General features: G+C 50.8%; 1 protein-coding gene across 1 annotated transcript in view; it reads right to left on the reverse strand.

Moving 5' to 3' along the window:
* GNG7 (G protein subunit gamma 7) overlaps window positions 1–21,565 on the reverse strand; it is a 44,419-nt gene that overhangs the window by 5,064 nt on the left and 17,790 nt on the right. The window contains exon 3 of the mRNA XM_030966929.1: window positions 15,528–15,599. The gene's annotated coding sequence lies outside the window, so the exon portion shown is untranslated. The remainder of the gene's footprint in view (window positions 1–15,527; window positions 15,600–21,565) is intronic.

Here is a 21,565-nt window from a genome sequence, read left to right on the forward strand (position 1 = left end):
CCAGACACCAGCCCCGGCCTGTCCCCTTTGTGCCACCCCCGTGGAGGTGTCACAGCCGCCACCTCCCGCCGCTGACTCAGCCCCCAGGGCACGGGGGGCAGCTCCCACCACCCAGCAGAGCCGGAGACGATTCCAGGAGGGGAAGGAGCCAAAGCAAACACGGCCTCGGATCCCGCCGGCGCTCCCGGCCCCGCCAGCCGCCCACTGCAGCCCTTCCATGCCTTAATTAGAGGCTCCTCCAACCTTCTCCCCGGGCCTGGCAGCTTCAAAGCCCAGCGTTCCCGGCGGGATCGGGGGTGGGAGCGCCCGTCCCATCCCAAATCCTCGCTGTCTCGCCTATGTTTAGACATTTGGGGAGTTTATTCCAGACCACAAGGGCACTCTCAGGGATTATTTAGCTTGGCAGCGTTCTCGGCTCCTCAATCCCTGAGCAGCACTCGGGAATGGTGCAGGGAAGGGGGAAACGAGCGGCGCTGCAGCCCCGCGTTCCCGGCTCCCCGAGGGAGGGAGGGAGGGAGGATTCCCTGAATTAACGGCGCTGCTTGGGAATCTCCGCCTCTCCCGTCCTGGAAGTTAAGTCAGGCCAGCACGGGGAAGCTGCCAGGGTGAAATCAGGGCCGGTTCTGTGGAAAACGGGAGGAGGAAGGAGGCTGCTCCCCGGGGAAGGAGCTCCTGCTCCGGTTTGAGGCGTTCCAAACCAGCACAGCTGCAGCCCCCTGCATCAGCAATATTCATAACTCTGCCCTAACTGAAGCCTGCCTTTTTTCCCACCAACCTAAAACCCTCTAACTTTATAGATTCCCACACCCCCCAGCAGCCCAGTGAATCCCAGTTTCCCTCTTCCCAGCAGGGCCTTTTTCCCCTCCCAAGAGCAGAGAGAAGCAGCAGTCGGTGCTGTCCCACAGGGGGATCTGCATCCCTCCCAGTCCCAGGTTCTGCAATGGGATCAGGAGCAGGGAAAAGCTCCATGCCAAAGCCCAGCTCCTTCTAAACCCCGTGCCATGACCTCGAGAGCCCTTCCTGCTGCAGAACTGCCAGAACAACGTTCACCTGGACAAGAGTTAGCAGGCAGCTGGAGGGAAAAAAAATGCAAGGAATTTGTGTTTCCAAGTGTTTGCAGCAGCACAGGATCACCTGCCTGTACTTTCTCAGCTTCCTGTTTACGGAGTGAGGCCGATGAATCAGCCCAGGGAGAGTTCAGGGAACTTCTGGCAGCTGTTCCCACCCCCATCCCTGTCCCTGCAGCATCCTGAGGATCCAAAGCAGGGCACTGCTGCATCCACATCTGGGCACTGCTGGATCCACATCTGGGCAGTGCTGGATCCACAGCACTGCCCTGGTTTGGATCCAGCACTGCCCTGGTTTGGATCCAGCACTGCCCAGATGTGGATCCAGAAGTGCCCTGGTGTGGATCCAGCACTGCCCTGGTTTTGGATCCACTGCTGGATCCAGCAGTGCCCAGATGTGGATCCAGCCCTGTCCTGGTTTTGGATCCAGGAGTGCCCAGACGTGGATCCAGCACTGCCCTGTTTTTGGATCCAGCAGTGCCAAGATGTGGATCCAGCACTGTCCTGTTTTTGGATCCAGCACTGCCCTGGTTTGGATCCAGCACTGCCCTGCTTTGGATCCATCTCCATCGTCCCTTTGCCCATTTTTTAAGGAAATCAGCGTTTGGGACAGGACTGGGATGTGACGTCTGCAGCCAGGCCTGGGCAGGAAGCACAGCACAGCGGGGACACCCAGCTCTCCTGCACACCCTCCAAAAGTGAAGAAATGACCCCCAGAGAGGCAGAATTCCTTCTGCCAGGGGGGCAAACCTCTGGAGCCTGGCCTGGTCCCACCTCCTGCTGCTGCTGGAGCCGGGCCAGCGCTGCTGACTCCTGCCTTGCCTGGCTCTGCTCCGTGACTCAGCACCAGCCCCGCTCTCCTGCGGCTGAGTCACCCCCAGCCCTCCTCAGCGCAAACAAATCCTCCCGAATTCTGCAGCAGCGCTTCCCGGCTGCTCCCGGCAGCAGCGTTTGGGACGAGGCGATTTTCGGGAACGGCTCGGGTGGCGCTGTTCCTCACGCTGTGCCCGGGAGCTCTTCCAGCAGGGATAGAGTCACCGCGCCCCTCTCCGGGCTGCTCCTCCTGGATGTGGCAGATCCCAGCTCAGGGAACACTGACAGAGAGGTTTGCCAGCAGCACTGAAACCACGGGAAATCGATACAAATGCAGGGAACGCAAAGGCAAGGGCAGGGAGGGATCATCGGGGGTGGCTCCAGGGCAAGGACACAGCTGGGAGGGAGGTTGGGAAATCCGGGATCCCGGAGTGCAGGTGAGAGGTTTGGGAATGATGCCAACACAGCTCAGGAGGGCCTGGCTGGGGCACAACCACTCCTGCCTGGTTTAGGGAAAGCACTGAGGTCAGGACAACCCCTGGAATGGCCAGGATTTGGTGTTTTAAACCGGTTTGGATATTCTGGACTAAAAGCAAAGCCACGTCCTCAGCAGCTCAGTGTGACTCATGAACAGCCCCAAACCTCTCCTGGGTTCCATCCCTACATTTCCAGGCTGACACCGTCACAAATCCCAAGTTTTGTGCTCACATTCCCGCCGGTGCTGGCGGAGGGCCGAGGCTGTGCCACCCTCCTGGTGTCGCGTCACGGCAGCACCGAGTGACGGCCGGAGCGGCCCCTCCGCGGCCCACGGCGCCGCTTTGTTCCCGAGCTCTCTCTCTCTCTCCGTGTGCCCGGCAGGCTGAGAAAGTCCCGATTTGGGCTGTTTTTCCTGGGAAAAAGCAGCGCAAACCCGCGCAGCTCCTGAGTCAGCCGCGCGCAGCAGCGGCGGGTGACAGAGCGGTGACAGAGCAGTGACAGAGCGGTGACAGCAGCGCTGGCTCTGCCGAGCCGTGACTCAGCAGCGGCTCCGTGCTGGAGGAGACGCCTCCTCCTCCTCTCCCATCACGGAGCTGGGCTGGCTCCGAGCACCCTCTGCCCTTTCATCCGTTTATTGATCGATTTATTCATTGATTTATTCGTTGATTTATTCCCGGCGGATCCCCCCAAACCCATCGCCGCCTTTTCCCTCGGCTCAGCCAAACCTTTCCCAGCCTTTCCCAACCGAAACGCGGCGCCGGGATCGCGGTCACGAGGGTGAAACCGGTCGGGAAGCCGGGCCTGTCCCGGCCTGACGGGCACCGGCCCTGGCACGGCTCCCGGGCAGCTCCGGCCCACGGTGCCACCTGCCCGCCCTGACGGCAGCGCGGAAATATGCGCTGATCCCGCGCTGCGCCGGGAATTCCTGCCATTCCTCTCATAGCTGCGAGCGCCACTCCTCCGACAGCCAGAGCATGAGCGGCATTCACCCTTCCAGGACCCCATAAACTCCTCAGGGCCACATTCACCCTTCCAGGACTCCATTTACCACTCAGGACCGCATTCACCCTTCCAGGATGCCATAAACCCCTCAGGACCGCATTTACCCTTCCAGGACCCCATAAACCCCTCAGGGCCACATTTACCCTTCCAGGACCCCATAAACCCTTCAGGGCCGCATTTACCCTTCCAGGACCCCATAAACCCTTCAGGGCCGCATTTACCCTTCCAGGACCCCATAAACCCCTCAGGACCGCATTCACCCTTCCAGGACCCCATAAACCCCTCAGGGTCGCCATTTACCCCTCCAGGACCCCATTTAATTCTCACGACCGCATTTACCCTTCCAGGACCCCATAAACTCCTCCGGGATATATTCACACTTCCAGGACTCCATTTACTCCTCAGGACCGTGTTTACCCTTCCAGGACCCTATAAACCCCTCAGGACTGCGTTTACCCTTCCAGGACCTCATTCAATTCTCAGGACCCTCTCTACCCTTCCAGGACACCATTTATGTCTCAGGGCTGCATTTACCCTTTCAGGACCCTATAAACCCCACAGGGCCACATTTACCCTTCCAGGACTCCATTTACCTCTCAGGACCCTCTCTACCCGTCCAGGACCCTATAAACCCCTCAGGGCCACATTCACACTCCCAGGACCCTATAAACCCACAGGGCCTCATTTATCCTTCCAGGACCCTCTCTACCCTTCCAGGACCTTATAAACCCCTCAGGGCCATATTCACCCTTCCAGGACCCTATAAACCTCTCAGGACTGCATTTACCCTTCCAGGACCCTATAAACCTCTCAGGGCCACATTTGCCCTTCCAGGGCCCCATTTACCCCTCAGGACTCTCTCTACCCTTCCAGGACCCCATAAACTCCACATTTACCCTTCCAGGACTGAAGTTTTTCTGCTTTTTCTCCCCCGTCAGCCCCAAAAAATGTGGGATTGGTGCAGCCTCCTTTTTTCCCGGTGGGATTTGGAATTCACTCCCTGCTTGGGATGGGATTTGGGGACGGAGGACGCACCCCTAGAACTCAACCTTAATTAAATCGTGCTTTTAATTAATTAAAGAGCAGCCTCACATCCATGACACGGAGCTGCAAAAAAAAAAACCCCAAACCCATCAGGATTGGGATTTAGGGATGGAGCAGCCCAAGGGTCTCCAAACCCACCAGGACTGGGAATTCGGGGATGGAGCAGTCTGAGGGTCTCCAAACCCTCTGTGCTTTGGGATTTAGAGATGGAGCAGCCTGAGGGTTTTGGGATTCAGGGATGCAGCAGCTCTGTGTTTTGGGATTTAGGGATGGAGCAGCCCAAATGTCTCCAAACCCTCCATGTTTTGGGATTTAGGGAGGTCTCCAAACCCTCTGTGTTTTGGGATTTAGGGATGCAGCAGCTCCGTGTTTGGGGATTTCAGGATGGAGAAGCCCCAGGGTCTCCAAACCCACCAGGATTGGGAATTCAGGGATGGAGCAGCCCCAGGGTCTCCAAACCCTCCATGTTTTGGGATTTCGGGATGGAGAAGCCCGAGAGTCTCCAAACCCCCCGTGTTTTGGGATTCAGAGATGCAGCAGCTCCGTGTTTGGGGATTTCAGGATGGAGCAGCCCCAGGGTCTCCAAACCCACCAGGATTGGGAATTTAGGGATGGAGCAGCCCAAGGGTCTCCAAACCCTCCATGTTTTGGGATTCAGGGAGGTCTCCAAACCCTCTGTGTTTTGGGATTTCGGGATGGAGCAGCCCAAGGGTCTACAAACCCCCCGTGTTTTGGGATTCAGAGATGCAGCAGCTCCGTGTTTTGGGATTCAGGGATGGAGCAGCCCTAGGATCTCCAAACCCCCTGTGTTTTGGGATTTCAGGATGGAGAAGCCCGAGGGTTTTGGGATCCGGGGACACAGCAGCTCCCTCTGGCTGGAGCGGGGCCAGGAGCCGCCGCCGCCGCCTCCTTGGAGCGAGCCCGGAGCCAGGAAAAGCGGGGGGAGCCCGGCGGGGGAGCCGGGATGGCGATCCCAGAGCCGGTTCCTGCTTTTCGGGATGACCTCATGGTTTTTGGGAACAGAGCGCGGCTGTTGGGGCCGCGGCGCTCGCTCCTTGTCTGGGCAAGAACAAAGCCGGCTCCATTTTCCCTTCACACTTCCTGCAGCAGCAGCTCCGCGCCTCAATGAGCCATTGAATTTTTCCCTGACTGCAGCAAGTTTTTATTCCTTTTTTTTTTTCCCCCCTTTTTTTCCCCTCCCTTCACCTCCTTTCAGACCTCAAGATTTCTGTGGCGTGGGACCAGGGGCCATCGCAGGGTGGGAAAACTCCCTGAAAACTTCCTAAAAACTCCTTAAAAACTCCTGGGATCTGCTCAGGAATGGATTTTCAGCCACTCCGTGTCCCACCAGCATGCATGGACCTTTGGGAGCTGCTCCATCCCACTTCAATCCATTCAAACCTTAAAATCCAGGGAAACCTGAAGCATCCCCAAGGAATTCATCCATTTTTTCCTTCCCTCCCATTCCATGGAGCTCAGGCCAGGCTGGAATCTCCTTCTCCCCAATTTCCCAGGTGCAGCCCCATAATTAACAGCCCTTTGCTAATGGAGCCTCAGAACCCCAAGGGAGAATCTTTTCCCTAAGGCAGGAATTCACCTGGAGCGGGAGAACTCAGCTCTGTTGGGAAGCAAAACCCCAAAACCTGAACCCCCAAAAATTTGGGATGAACACCCAGCTCCAGCTGCGGGCTGGAATGGGGACATGGAGCCACTCTGGGATCCTCATTCCCTACAAATGGACCCTGCTGGCATTGGGGATTGGGGCTCATTCCCATTCTGGAATGGGGACATGGAACCATTCTGGGATTCCCATTCCCCACTAAAGGACCCTGCAGGCACTGGGGCTCATCCCTAAGCTGGAATGGGGACACACAGCTGCTCCAGGATCCCCATTCCCCACAAAAGGGCCCTGCTGACATCGGAGTTTGGGGCTCATTCCTGTTCTGGAATGGACACACAGCTGCTCCAGGATCCTCATTCCCTGCAAACAGGTCCCTCTGGCACTGGGGATTTGGGTTCATTCCCATTCTCAAATAGGGACACAGAGCTGCTCCAGGATCCTCATTCCCTACAAACTGGCCCCGCTGGCACTGGGGCTCATCCCTGTGCTGGAATGGGGACACAGAGCTGCTCTGGGATCCCCATTCCCCACAAAAGGGCCCTGCAGGCACTGGGGCTCATTCCTGTTCCCAAATAGGGACACAGCTGCTCCGGGATCCCCATCCCCTACAAACAGACCCTGCAGGCACTGGGGCTCATTCCCATTTTGGAATGGGGACACAGAGCTGCTCTGGGATCCCCATCCCCTACAAACAGACCCTGCTGGCATCAGGGCCCAGCTCATTCCCAGCCCTTTCCCGTTCCCTGGCCACGTGAGTGACCTCTGGGGCACGGCCATCACATGAGTGACACCCCCTGCTCTTTCCTCCTCCACCCATCCCCGCAGTCCTGTGACTTTCCCTCCCCAGCTTTGTTTTGATTCCTGCCGGAGCTCCAGCGGGTGACAGCGATGACAAAGCCGCCCTAAATCATCCCTAAACCCCATCCAAAGCTGGATGATCCCATGGCTTCAGAGCCTGATGACTCCTCTGCACTTGTCTGAGCACAAGGAGCCCAGCAGCGCCGTGTGACCGCGGCCGTTTTCCCGCAAAACCGCGGCTTTTTGGGAAAGGCCGATGACTGCAGCGTCATGTGAGGGTCTGCAGCTCCCTGCTGGGGCTGGATCTGCCACGGGAGGAAGCTGAAGGTTCTTTTCTCTCGGTCACGCTGGGCTGGCAGAGCTCCAGGGCTGAGCTCAGGCCTGGGGTTGCTGCCAGCGGCCGGCCCAGGCTAAAAAAGGGAATTTTCCCCACTGTGTGAAAGGGCTGAGGCACGTGAGGGAGCTGCCTTGGGGTCACGGGCAGCTTTGGGCTGGCTGGGGTTTAAATTTAGAAAAATTATCTGCTGCAGGTTGGGGAAAAACAGGCATAGGGAAAGAGGAAAAATTCTCCAGCTTTGGAGAGAGCTGATTGCAGCCCTGCAGGAGCTGGCAGGGAGGTGGAGGGATTATTTACAGAGTGCCAGGATACAGGGAACGGCTTCCAGACTGGAAAAGGGGAGATTTGGGTGGGATTTGGGAGGGGATTCCTGCCTGTGATGGGCTGGGATGGGATTCCTGGAGAAGCTGTGGCCTTTGCTGGGGTTTGATGGTCAAACAAGTGCAGAGGAGTGATCAGGAGGGAATGGCTTGATCAGGAAATGATCAAACCAAGAAAATGATCAGGAGGAGGGAATGGCTTCCAAACTGGAAAAGGGGAGATTGGGGAGGGATTTGGGAGGGGATTCCTGCCTGTGATGGGCTGGGATGGGATTCCTGGAGAAGCTGTGGCCTTTGCTGGGGTTTGATGGTCAAACAAGAGCAGAGGAGTGATCAGGAAATGATCAAGCCAAGAAAATGATCAGGAGGGAATGGCTTCCAGACTGGAAAAGGGGAGATTTGGGTGGGATTTGGGAGGGAATTCCTGCCTGTGAGGGGCTGGGATGGGATTCCTGGAGAAGCTGTGGCCTTTGCTGGGGTTTGATGGTCAAACAAGTGCAGAGGAGTGATCAGGCTCTGAACCCAAGGGCTCATCCAGCTTTGGATGAGGCCTTGTGGGGTTTAGGGATGATTTAGGGCGGCTTTGTCACCCTGTCACCCTCTGGAGCTCCGGCAGGAATCAAAACAAAGCTGGGGAGGGAAAGTCACAGGACTGTGGGGATGGGTGGAGGAGGAAAAGCAGCAGCTGGCCCTGGAGCCCTGGAAATTCCAGGGATGGAGCAACCTGGGGCAGTGAAAAGTGTCCCCTGCTTGTGGCAGAGTGATGTTGGCTTGGAATTCCCAGCTGCAAATCCCAATTTGCATCTCTAATTGGATTAAAAAAAGAAATGGATAAACAACATTTCTGTGCTGCTGGGAAAAGCTGTGCCCACTTTGGCACCGCCTTGGAGTGGCCAGACTGGGATGAACTGGGATAAACTGGGATAAACTGGGATAAGGATGAAGGAGAGGCTCACCTGAGCTGGCCAGACCTGGTCCTGTGCAATCCCTGCCTAATTGGCATCTTCATTTAGCAGGTGAAATTAGGAGGAGCTCAGTGCCAGGACACTGAGGTGACACAGCTGATCCTGTTCCCCTCCTCCTCACCCATTCCAGCTACTTTTAATCCAGTTTTTTTTTTGGTTGTGAACTGTTAATTTTGATGTATTTTTATCCCAAATTTCACTATATTAAAGTCAACACCCACCCACCCAACCTGCTGCAAAACCATCTGCATTTAAGAGCTGAATTTAGAACTCCGGGTCAAAAATCCAACCCCCCCCCCAACCACCTAAATTCAGCTTTTATTTGCCCAAAATTCACTTCTGAGTGCTTTTTGCAGCATCCAAGGAGCTCAACTTTGCCTCCAGTCCCTCAGTTGAGATGAATTTGTGCTGGAGTCTCCCAGGGCTAAAAATAAGAGGGAGGAGAGGCAGGATTTAGCACGCTGTGAAAAATAAATGGGAATTTGGAATTCCAGTTTGGGAATTCAGCTGCTACTAGGGCTAAAAAAAGGAGGCAGCAGGAGGAGTGAAGTCCTTGGCACCGAGTGGCTCCTCCTCCTCCTGTTCCACCTTCTCCTCCTCCTCCTCTTCCCAATCCTTCCCTGGCACATGAGTCACGTTCTCTGAGGAACCCACTCAGCCCAGTTTTCCTCTCTGGGTGTGAAAAGAGCAGGGGAAAAATATCCTTGAATTGCAAGCAAGGTGGAGCTGAGCCCGTGGCAGGTGCTGGAGGATCCCAGAGCACCTCCAGCCCCAAACCTGGGCACAAACAGGGCTGAGTCAGCTGGGACAGCATCCCAAATTCCCAAATTAATGTCACTGTGGGAGGCTGCAGGGTGGGAACGTGTCCCCATGGATGAAACAAAGACAGGCCAAAATTTGGGCATGGAAAGAGCCTTAAGTGTGGAATTTTGGTTAAAAATGGGGATTTTTGGATGGGGCTGCAGCTCTGGTGGCTGGGATTGCAAGAAACACGAGAGAGGGAGAGGCAGAGGGATCAGGAGTGCTGGTGTTTGATAGCTGCAGAGTCCTCGTGGCTGATATTGGATAATATTGATAATTGGTAATGTTTATATTTGATAATTGGATAATCCTGATGCTTGATAATTGTATAATCCTGATATTTGATAATTGGATAATATTGATATTGGATAATTGGTGATGTTTATATTTGAGAATTGGATAATGCTGATGTTTGATAAATGGATAATATTAATATTTGATAATTGGGTAATATTGATATTTGATAATGCTGACGTTTGATATTGGATAATGCTGATGCTTGATAACTGGAGAATATTGATATTCGATAACGTTGATATTTGATAACTGGATAATATTAATATTTGATAACTGGATAATGCTAATGCTTGATAATTGTATAATCCTGATATTTGATAATTGGATAATATTGATATTTGATAATTGGTAATGTTTATATTTGAGAATTGGATGATGCTGATATTTGATAAATGGATAATATTCATATTTGATAATTGGGTAATATTGATATTTGATAATTCGGTAATGTTTATATTTGATAATTAGATAATGCTGAAGCTTGATAACTGGAGAATATTGATATTCGATAACGTTGATATTTGATAACGGGATAATATTGATATTTGATAATTCGGTAATGTTTATACTTGATAATTAGATAATGCTGATGCTTGATAACTGGATAATACTGATATTTGATAATTTCAAAATATTGATATTGGATAATTGGATGATGATGATACTTGATAATTGTATAATCCTCATATTTGATATGGGATAATACTGATATTTGATAACTGGATAATCTTGATGTTTGATAACTGGATAATGCTGATATTTGATAATCGGATAATGCTGATATTTAATAATGCTGATATTTAATAATTGGATAATGCTGCTATTTGATAACTGGAAAATGCTGGTGTTTGATAACTGGACAATGCTGATATTTGATAATATTGATATTTGATAACTGGATAATATTGATATTTGGACAATGTTTATATTTGATAACTGTATAATATTGGTACTTGATAATTGGATAATGTTTGTATTTTATAATTGGATAATCCTATATTTAATAATTGGATAATGCTAATATTTGATAATTGGATAATGCTATTTGATAACTGGAAAATGCTGATGTTTGATAACTGGATAATGCTAATATTTGATAATTGGATAACGCTGATATTTAATAATGCTGATATTTAATAATTGGATAATGCTGATATTTAATAATGCTAATATTTAATAATTGGATGTCACAGACATTTCTTTTATGAAAAATCCTCTCTTAGGATTTTCCTACTGAAGCTGAGAAGTTCAGCAACCAGACATAAACAATAAGTTATCTGCTTCTGTAGAATGCAACAAGTCAGTTCTGGATTGGCCCAGATTGAGTGTTTGGAAATAATGGCCAATCCAGAACTGAGCTCTCTGGGACACAGTCCGAGAGAGCAAAGTTTGTTATTCATTCTTTACTTTCTATTCTTAAGTAGTTAGCAGCTTCTAGAAACTCTCCTTTTCTTTTTCTTTTAGTATAGTTATAATGTAATATATATATATATATCATAACATAATAAATCAAGCCTTCTGATCATAGAGCCCATCTCGTCTCTTCCTTCACCCCGAAAACCTTGTGACCAACCGACGACAATTGGATAACGCTGCTATTTGATAACTGGAAAATGCTGGTGTTTGATAACTGGATAATGCTGATATTTGATAATTTGTCCTGACTCCTGGACAGGACAGGACAGGACAGGACAGGAGGTTCCTGTGCTGGCATCCTGCACATCTGTCACTCCCCTGTCACCTCCTCCAGCAGCTCCAGCCCAAAGCTCCCCCACATCCCCAAACCCCAGGTGGCTCCAAACTGGCCTTGGACACTTCCAGGGATCCACAGCTGCTCTGGGAATCTCCAAAAAATCCTGAAATTGGGGCTGGGAACTGCGGCTGGAGCCGTTCCCAGCCTGTGATGCCTTTCCCAGATGTGCACCCAGATAAAAACCGCGTTTTCCCAGGGGCTGGGATCCCCCTCTGTGGGAAAACTGAGCTCAAATTCCCCCAAAACCTGGGAAAACAAAGAGGTGTCAACTCTCTGAGGGAGGAAAATCAACATCCAGGAGAGAAGGAGCAAAGGATCAGGAATTCCAGCTTGTTCCCTGTGTTTGCAGCCTGAGGGTTTCAAAAAAAAAAGTTTAAACCGATTAAAAATCAGTTTTTAAGTTTCAGGTTTCAGTTTTAAGTTGAAAAAAAAAAAAAAAAGCAGTTTAAAAATCAGTTTTCTGCTGGTGAGCTCAAGTGCAGGAGCTCAGGAGGAAGGAAAAGGTTTCTTACAAACCACGGATGTTTTGCCGCTGCCCGAAAACCCTTCCCAGTTTGTTGGGTTTTCCCTGAAAACTTGGGGTTTTCACCCAAATCCTTCATCAGTGATTTCACTTCCAAGAGCTGCAATTTCCTCAGCTTTTCCCAGCTTTTCTGTGGGTTCAGCAGCTCTTCCAGGCAGCGTTTCCTATTTCCCCCAAAAAGGTTCAGCTGAGCCGTCCCAAAACGAGCATTTTGTGCTTTGACAGCTCTGAACTTCTCAGAATTCTGACAAATCACCCAAACCCTGAGCTCAGAGAACACGTGAGCCAGCCTTGCTGGGAAACAATCCCCAAACCAATCCCAAATCCAGGGGGTTGGGGTTTTTATAGTTTTGTGGGGAGGTTTTTATGGACGGGGATGTTTTGTGTGGATTTATGAGGATTTGCTCCTCGGTTTGGGGTGCAGACAAGGCAAACCCTGCCCAGCTCAGCCCTGCAGCTGGAATGGGATCTCTGGGGGGTGTTTCTCAGGGCAATCCTGGTGTTTATTGGGATGATCCTGGTGTTTCTCAGCATTGCCAGGGGAAGGTTGGGTGACTCAGGCTGGGAAAGGCAGCGCCGAGCAAACCCCGGCGATCCCTTTGTCCTGCCCACATCTCCCTAAAACACTCCCCCTACAAACTCCAGGTTTGTTTTTTTTTCTCAGCTCCTGGAGCAGTAGAAAAGGGAATTTTTGGGTTGGAAAGCCCGTGTGGGGTGAAGGTTTCTGGGTGTGCAGGTGCAGTGTGGGAGGGCAGGAAGGACAAACCCCAGACTGAGTCAGCGGCGCTCCGGCTGCTTCCTTATCTCACATCTCCGAGCAGAAAGGGCAAAGCAGCAGCTGAGCTGAGCTCAGCTGAGCTGGAAAAGGGCTCCAGGACTGCTGGGAACTGCAGGCAGGGCTTGGATTTGGCATTTTCCTGCTGCCAGAGAGAGCAGGCGAGGGGAAATTGGGATGCAGCTGCAATCAAAGGCGGTGCCGTGAGCGTGGATGGAAATGGGGGGGGATGCAGCTCACCCCAAAAACAGAATTTCCAGCAGGAAAACACAAAATCACAGCCCCCAGGAAAAGATGGAATCACAGCTCCCATGGTGGGAAATGAGGGTCCCACCCTGCTCAGAGTCTCCTTCCTGGCTTTCCTTGGGGGAATTCTTCCTCTTCTTCATATTCCCTCCTAAAAATGGGGGAAACATCTCTCATTCCCTCCCAAAAATTGGGCAAACCTCTCCTTTTCCTCATTCCCTCCCAAAAATTGGGCAAACCTCTCCTTTTCCTCATTCCCTCCAAAAAATTGGGCAAACCTCTCCTTCTCCTCATTCTCTCCTAAAAATGGGGCAAACATCTCTCTCGCTCCTCATTCCCACCCAAAAATTGGGCAAACCTCTCCTTCTCCTCATTCCCACCCAAAAATGAGACAAGCACCTCTTCCTCTCCTCATTCCCCCCTAAAACCAGGGTGAACATCCCAACTTTTCTTCCCTTTAATCCTTCAAGGATTAACTGTGCCCCTAAATAAACAACACTCAGGAAAACAGGAGGGATGATGCAATTTTAAAAAAAAAGAAAAAAAACAACACAACAGATTTTTCTTTTTTGCCCTTTTTTTTAGGCAAGGAATAAAAGAGCAGAGCTGGTACTGACAGGCTGAGAGGCCACCACAAAGAAACCAGAGCAAACTCCTCACCCTGAGCCAGCACCACCCCATGCAGGGATTTCTGAACCACCCTTCCAAGTGAATTCCCAGAAAATCACGTGGATTTAGGAGCAGGAGTCTTTCCAATGTTTTCCTGGCAGGGCTAAGGGCCAATTCCCAACTCCTCTTTGTGTGCTCTGAAGGGGCTGCAGCAGCTCCAAGGAGAGATTTGGGGCACAGATTTTACAGATGGATTTTAGGGATGGATTTTAGGGATGGGTTTTAGGGACAGAAGCAGGATGGAGTGAAAATTCCCAGGAAATTCAGGATGGTGGAAGAGCCAGAACAGCACAAACAACTCCGCAGTCACGGGGCTTGAAAGGCTCTTTGGATTTCTGTGTGCAAAAAGGACAGAGTGCAAATGGCACAGAGTGCTCCAAAGGCTCTCTGGATCATCCCTGATGATCCATCCCCACCTCCTCCAGCCCCAGGAATGAGTCAGGCAGGCCCTGAGCAGGGCAACACCTCCGTGCAAGGCTGGGTCACTGCACCTTCCCCACTCACATCTGATTTCTGCAGCTCAGAGAGCAAAAAAAAAAATGCCACGAATTCTGTGCAATGTGAATAGAAAATAAATATAAAACAGATTTAACAGCACCCAGCAGCAGCAGCAGCAACAGGCACAGGAGCCTACATGTTTTTTATCTGCCCAATTTTCTCTCCTCCCTGCACATCTGGGCAGCTGTTGAGGCCAAAACTCAGGCTGTGCTGAGCAGGGGAAGAAGAAAAGAATTAAAAAAAAAAAGGAAAAAAATCCCACCTCCAGCTGGAAGGCACCCAAAAGCCTGGCTGCAGTTTGGGTCTGAAACAGCACCTTATTTAGACAATGTGAGGAATGTTTGGGAGGCTGCTCTGGCTGGGGATTTGCATAATGGGTGTCTGTCCGTGCTTACCTAAGAGCGCAGGAATCCCGTCTGTCAGTCAGTCTAGACTGTGGGGTTGGATCCAGGGAATCTCCCAGCCAGGAATAACACGGGCAGCAGGGCAGGGTGCTGCCACCTGCTGATGGCACCCAGAGGTTTGGCAGCAATTTGGATTTTTGGGGTGATTTTTTTGGGTTGGGGTTCTGGTGCAGAGGTCGGCTCGGGGTGAAAAGTGGGGGAAAATCCATTCTCATCATCCTCATCCTCCTGGGAAAACCCCAGTGCTCCTGGTGGCCCTGAAGAGCCTCACCCCGCTCTGCTGGTGGCTCCAGTTTTAATTAAAGCACTGGGAGCGCTTTGATGAAGGAATCTCCATAGAAATAATGAGATTAAATCCAATTAATAAACAATAAAAGCAAAGCGCCACAAGCGCGGCCCAAGCGCGCCCTCTGCGGGCCGCAGCGGGGAACTGCAGGCAAGGAAATCCTGGGAGACTTTTTTTCCCTTTAAAAAATGGGATTTTAAGGGATTTTTCCACCCGAAATGTACAAAATCAGCCTATTTTCATTTCTCAAAGCCGGGGAAACGCAGAGCTCTGGATCCACCTGGATCTCAGCTGTTTGGGTGAGCCAGGAGCAGCAACCACTCATCATCATCATCATCATCATCATCATCACCCCAATGTCCTCCTGGTCCCAAAGCCCCTGTGGGGAGCTCAAACCCCTCCCAAATCCAGAGAGGGCTCAGCCTCCTGCTTCTTGAATTCCCAAGGTTATTCCAACAAAAACCCTGAGGATGATCCAGCCCTGGGACAACACAGCCACAATTCCCAGCTCTGGGTTTGTCACTTCCAAACAGCCCCAAACAACACCCAAATAACCCCAAACAACCCCAAATAACCCCAAACAGCCCCTTCATGAAGCTTCCCATGGAACAGCAGCTCCCACACAGCTCCAGATCCCCTCTGGAATGCAGAGATCTCCTTCCCTAATTAATGTAGCACATAACGAGGCCCCATAACCAGCAGCACCCACAGCCAGCGCTTCAGAACCCAAATTCACCTCCAAACCCTTCATCCAGAAAGTTTTCCAGATAAAATGAACCAATTAAGTGGAAATTAATCAATAATGAGACAAATCAAGAGGTCTCTGCTCACCTTCCTACTGCAGAGCAGCCTCGTTCTCTGGGTGGATTCCTTGATTTTTTTTTCTGGATTCCTCGACTGCTCCTGCCAAGGAAAATGGGAATTCAGATCCATCAGCCCGAGCAGATGGAGCTGTTTTATTAATGGAGTTATAATTTGGGATATTTACTCCATCATGGCATTAATTAAGCATCAGTGAGGGACATCTCTGGTTTGATCAATATCCAATTTATTCGCTGGAAAATCAGGGCCGGCATTCATTGATCAAAAATCAGAATAATGACAGGGAAGCTGAGGAATTCTCCTTTGTTTTTATAAATCACAGCCTGGCTGAGGGCTCAGGGAAATATTTGGGTCTAAATTGTGTTTTTTGGGGGGGAAAGCAGAGAGGGAGAGGGGTTTGTATCATTTTGTGGGGAATGAGGAGAGAGAGAGGTGTTTGCTTCATTTTTGGGGGGAAATGAAGAAAACAAATTGCATCATTTTTGAGGGGAATGAGGAATTGGAAAAGTGTTTGTTTGCCTCATTTTTTGGAGGGAATGTTAAAATAGGAAGTGTTCCCCCATTTTAAGGGGCAATGAGGAGAGGGAGAAGTGTTTGCACCATTTTTTTGAGGGGGGGAATAATAAAAAGAGGAGGAATTTCCCCAATTTTAGAGGAGAAGATGAAGAAGAGAACTTTGCATAATTTTTCTGGGAGGAATATGAAGAAGAGGAAGAGTTTGCCCCATTTTTGAGAGGGAATGATGGGAGGGAGAAGTGTTTCCCCCATTTTGAGGGGTAATATGAAGAAGAGGAGTTTTTGTCCCATTTCAGAGGAAAATATGAAGGAGTTTGCATCATTTTTTGGGTGGGAATAATAAGAAGAGGAGGAGTTTGCCCCATTTCAGAGGAAAATATGAAGGAGTTTGCATCATTTTTTGGGTGGGAATAATAAGAAGAGGAGGAGTTTGCCCCATTTCAGAGGAGAATAATAATAAGAGGATTTTGCATCATTTTTTTTGGAGAGAATATGAAGAAGAGGAGTTTTTGCTCCATTTCAGAGAAGATGAAGATGAAGAGTTTACATCATTTTTTGGGGGGGAATATGAAAAAAGAAGAAGCATTTACATCATTCCAGGGACGGTTACAGAGCATTTCAGCACAGAAAAAGAAGAGGTTTCACCATTGAAAAAAGTTCCTGAGCATTTCAGCACAGGGAAAAAAAAAAAAAAAGTTTCCTGCCCTGGCTGAGCACATCCTGGAAGGTCAAATTTCCAAGAAAACCTCAGTCCCAGGCTGCAGGAACGAGCTGCCCTTGGGAGAGCTCCCAAAACCCCCCCGAGAACCCCTCGTGCCTCACGTCCCCTTCCCAGTAAAACATTGCTCAACCCAGCTGAAGTCAGAGCAGGAGCCAGGGAGGGATGAATTCCAAGAATCCATCGGAGCCGAAATCCAGCCCTGCTTGTTTTCCTCGCTCACTGGCTGAACACAAACAGGTTTATTTTTTTGGTTTTGTTTTGATTTGGTTTTTTTCTAAAGGAGTCAAACCCACGTCAGTGATTCTGGGCTGGGGTTCAGGCCAGGGTTGCTCTCACCTCCTCCTTCTCTGCAGATTGCAGTGGGTTCAGGGATGAGGAACAGCCAAAAAAAAAGCAGTTTAAACTTGTTTTGTTTTGTTTTGTTTTGTTTTTTTTAACAAAGATTTTTACAGATTTCACATTCCAGGCCCAGCTCTATGTGGAAATAGGAAGGTGAGGGCAGGGGAAAAAAAAAAAAAAAAGGCTGAGAGCAAAAAGGAGTTGGGGATAAAGGCACAACACCTCAAACAGCTCCAGGTTTGGAATTGGCCTTGGAATGGGCAATCCCTGAGGCTCAGGGAGAATCCTGGAATGGTTTGGGCTGGAAGCAGCTCAAATCTCACCCAGTTCCACTGCCCCAGGTTGCTCCAAGCCTCTGGAATTGGGCATTTCCAGCCATTCCAGTGAGCTTTTCCACAGCACTATCCACAAATCCCTGGATTCCTGGGAATTGTTTTAGCTGGATTTGGGATGGGGGGATGGAAATAAAGCACCTGGATCATCAGGATCACCTCTCCTTCCCGCTGATTCCCTCCACAATCCTGCAATTGACCCCAAAGGATTGAAATTCCAGGGAATTCATCGACACAGCGCAGCTGATGAACAAACAGGGCCATGAGCAGGAGCGTGGGGCTGACAAAATGCAGCAGCACCAGGGAGGTTCCACGGGCAGGGAAGGCCACCGGGGATTTTGGGACAAGATCCAACCTTCAGCTGCCATCCTGACTTCAGAGGGATTTTCCAAGGCAAACCATTCCACGGAGGTGAAGCTGCTGCTGGAATCGGCTCCACACAAAGCCCCCCAAACCCCTCAGCCAGGTGAAATGAAGCCATTAATGGCAGATTAATCAATAATGAGAATTCCCTTCCCTTCAGACCGAGGCAGCTGGAGCTGAGCTGAAATCCTGCAGTGACAGCACAACCTGTGCTTCATTTCTGTCAGTTTTCCCTGGAATTTCGAGCTGCTTTGGGTTTCTCCTTTTGTGTTTTCCTTTCCAAAGCGACACAGGGGCTCCTGCACTAAAAATGGTTAAATTTCAGGTTTAGAGCTGCTCTCAGAGACCCCATGGGGACCTGGCAGCAGCCACACCACAACCACAGGGAAAAACAACCCCGCAGCATTCCAGAGGGATGGGATCCCATCTCTGGATTGCTGTTTACAGCCCTGCAGGATCCCTGCTCTGCGAGGCAAAACAAGGCTGACCTCAGCTGGAATAAACTCTGCCCCCTCCTTCCTCCCAGCCCTGCGCTGGTGCAAAGGTTTGGAACTTGATATTCCACAGGCTCCTGTTTACAGACACTGCAGCAGCCCAGCTCTGCTGCCAGCCCAGCTGGGGACACTCTGGGGACACCCAGGGACACTGAGGCTCCCCTGTGCCCCGGACTCTGCCATTCCCTCCGGGAAACATCCCCTGGCTCCGGGCCTGGAGGGTTTGGGAAGGCTCTGCCCCCTCCCCACACACAGCAATTCCTGCTGGGAATGTCACACTGGCACCTGGGGCAAAATTCTGGCTGTGTCTGGGTTTTCCTGCCTCTATCCAGGCTTTCCTGCCTGCATCCAGGTTTTCCTGCCTGTTTTCCTGGTTGTATCCAGGTTTCCCTGGCTCTATCCAAGTTTTCCTGCCTCTATCCAGGTTTTCCTGCCTGTACCCAGGTTCTCCTGGCTCCATCCAGGTTTCCCTGGCTCTATCCAGGTTTCCCTGCCTGGATCCAGGTTTCCCTAAATGTATCCAGGTTTTCCTGCTTCCATCCAGGCTTTCCTGGTTGTATCCAGATTTCCCTGCCTGTATCCAGGTTTTCCTGATTGTATCCAGGTCTCCCTGACTCCATCCAGGTTTTCCTGGCTGCATCCAGGTTTTCCTGAGTGTATCCAGGTTTCTCTGCCTCTATCCAAGTTTCCCTGCCTGCATCCAGGTTTCCTTGGCTCTATCCAGGTTTCCCTGGTTGGATCCAGGTTTTCCTGCCTCCATCCAGGTTTCCCTTCCTGTATCCAGGTTTTCCTGGCTCTATCCAGGTTTTCCTGCTTCTATCCAGATTTCCCTGCCTCTATCCAGGTTTTCCTGGTTGTATCCAGGTTTCCCTGCCTCTATCCACGTTTCCCTTCCTGTATCCAGGTTTTCCTGCCTCCATCCAGATTTTCCTGGTTGTATCCAGGTTTTCCTGGCTCTATCCAGATTTCCCTGCCTCTATCCAGGTTTTCCTGGTTGTATCCAGGTTTTCCTGCCTCTATCCAGGTTTTCCAGGCCTTCCTTCCCCCCCGACCCTGCCAAGCCAGACCCATCCCTTTCAGAGATGCCTCGGAGCGGGTGTGGGCAGCAGGAAGGGGAATTCCTTCCCCAATTCTCTGCAAGCACCAACAGTTGGGAATGTGAAGCATCCCGGAGGGCCAGAGCCAGGAAGGAAACCGGACCCTGCAGCCCAGCCCAGCAGAATTCCCCCCTGGAGCCAGGAATGCCGGGGGAAGGAGCAGAAGCCTTCCCAGGAGGAGCTCCCAACTCAGCACAGGAATTCTGTGCTGCAGGAGTTACGGGTCCCTGGAATTCTCTGCTGCAGGAATTTTGTGCTGCAGGAATTCTTTGCTGCTGGAATTCTGTGCTGCAGGAATTCTGTGCCCCTGCAATTTTGTACTGCAGGAATTCCATGCCCCTGGAATTCTGTGTCCCTGGAATGCTCTACTGCGGAATTCTGTGTCCCTGGAACTGTGTGCTGCAGGAATTCTGTGCTGCAGGAATTTTGTGTCCCCAGAACTCTGTGCTGCAGGAATTCCGTGCCCCTGGAATTTTCTGCTGCAGGAACTCTGTGCTGCTGGGATTCCATGTCCCTGGAATTCTGTGTTCCTGGAATGCTGTGCCCCTGGAATTCCTTGCTGCTGGAATTCCATGTCTCTGGAATTCTGTGCCCCTGGAATTCTCTGCTGCTAGAATTCTGTGCCCCTGAAATTCTGCGCCGCTGGAATTCCATGCCCCTGGAATTCCATGCCCCTGGAATTCGCTGCTGCTAGAATTCTGTGCCCCTGGAATTTTGTACTGCAGGAATTTTGTGTCCCCAGAACTCTGCACTGCAAGAATTCTGTGCTGCAAGAATTCTGTGCTGCTGGAATTCTGCGCCCCTGGAATTCCATGTCCCTGGAATTCTGTGTCCATGGAATTCTGTACTGCAGGAATTCTGTGCCCCCTGCATCCTCTGCTCCTGGAATTCTGTGCTGCAGAAATTCTGTGTCCCTGGAACTTTGTGCTGCAGGAATTCTGTGCTGCTGGAATTCCCTGCCCCTGGAAGTCTGTGCCCCTGGAATTCTGTGCCCCTGGAATTCTGTGTCTGTGGAATGCTGTACTGCAGGAGTTCTGTGCCCCTGGAATCCTCTGTTGCAGGAATTCTGTGCCCCTGGAATTCTGTGCTGCAGGAATTCTGTGCCCTAGGAATTCTGTGCCCCTGGAATTCTGTCTCCCCGGAATTCTCCAGCCCTTTCCCAGCCCTGGCTCCAACTCCTGGGTGTCTCTCTGGATGCTCAGCTCACCCCCAGCATTCAATCCCCTCCACGCAGCAGCACCACAGGCTCAATTCTGCCCCTTTTGTGCTCCACAAATATCCCCAGATCCAGGTCCACAGCCAGACTCATCACATCCCTAAAAATATCCCCCCTATAAATAGCAAATTATCCAACAATGGCACCAGGGCAACCACCCCAAAACATCCAGGGCAGAGCTGCCAACGTGAACTTTTCCCTGGGAGCTCCTCCAAGGGCTGAGCAGATCCTTCTTTCCCTGTGCCCTTTTCCAGCTGGGTTTTTTTGGGGGGGGGTTTTTGGGGATTTTTTTTGGTTTTTTTTTTTGGGAACAGCTGCTGCAGCCAGCACTCATTTGCTGTTGGAAGTTCACTGGGAAGTCTGTGCTGGCAACTGGCTCTGGAATATTTTTTGAAGTCCTAAAAAAGGGAAGAATTGGAGGAGAGGGGAAGCAAAAAGGGTCTGCAGGATTTCCAGACCCAGGGATCTGAGCTCACAGCACCTGAGTGACCACACTTGGCATTTTAAATTTCTCCCAAAAAGCAAATCCTGCCTCTGGGAGGATCAGGAATTTTGGGATTTCACACACCTGTGTGGGGGGAAAAGGTGAAATTCCAGACCAGGGGAAGAAATAAATCAGATTAATGCAGAGGTGGAGTTAAAATGTGGATCCAAGGAAAAGGAGCTGCACATTTGCCCCACCTGGGATATTCCAAGGGATTTTTCCAACCCCTTCAGGCATTCCTGCCCAGGAATTGCTTTTCCTCTGAGCAAAAAAGGGAAAAAGAATTTAAAATAAACCCTGCAGGCAGCAGCATTCCAGCAGCAGGAGCTCATTCCTCACAGGAACCCATTCCTCAGGAAATGTTTGGGGATTGTGCTCAGCAGAATCTCCTCAAACCCCTCCAGAGTTTCAGGCATCCTCAGGACAAGGGCCCATGGAAACAACAGGGCTGATTTCAGAGCTATTTTTAAAAGAGATTTTGCTTC

Source organism: Camarhynchus parvulus, chromosome 28, assembly GCF_901933205.1.
Source record: "Camarhynchus parvulus chromosome 28, STF_HiC, whole genome shotgun sequence".
Lineage (NCBI taxonomy): Eukaryota > Metazoa > Chordata > Aves > Passeriformes > Thraupidae > Camarhynchus > Camarhynchus parvulus.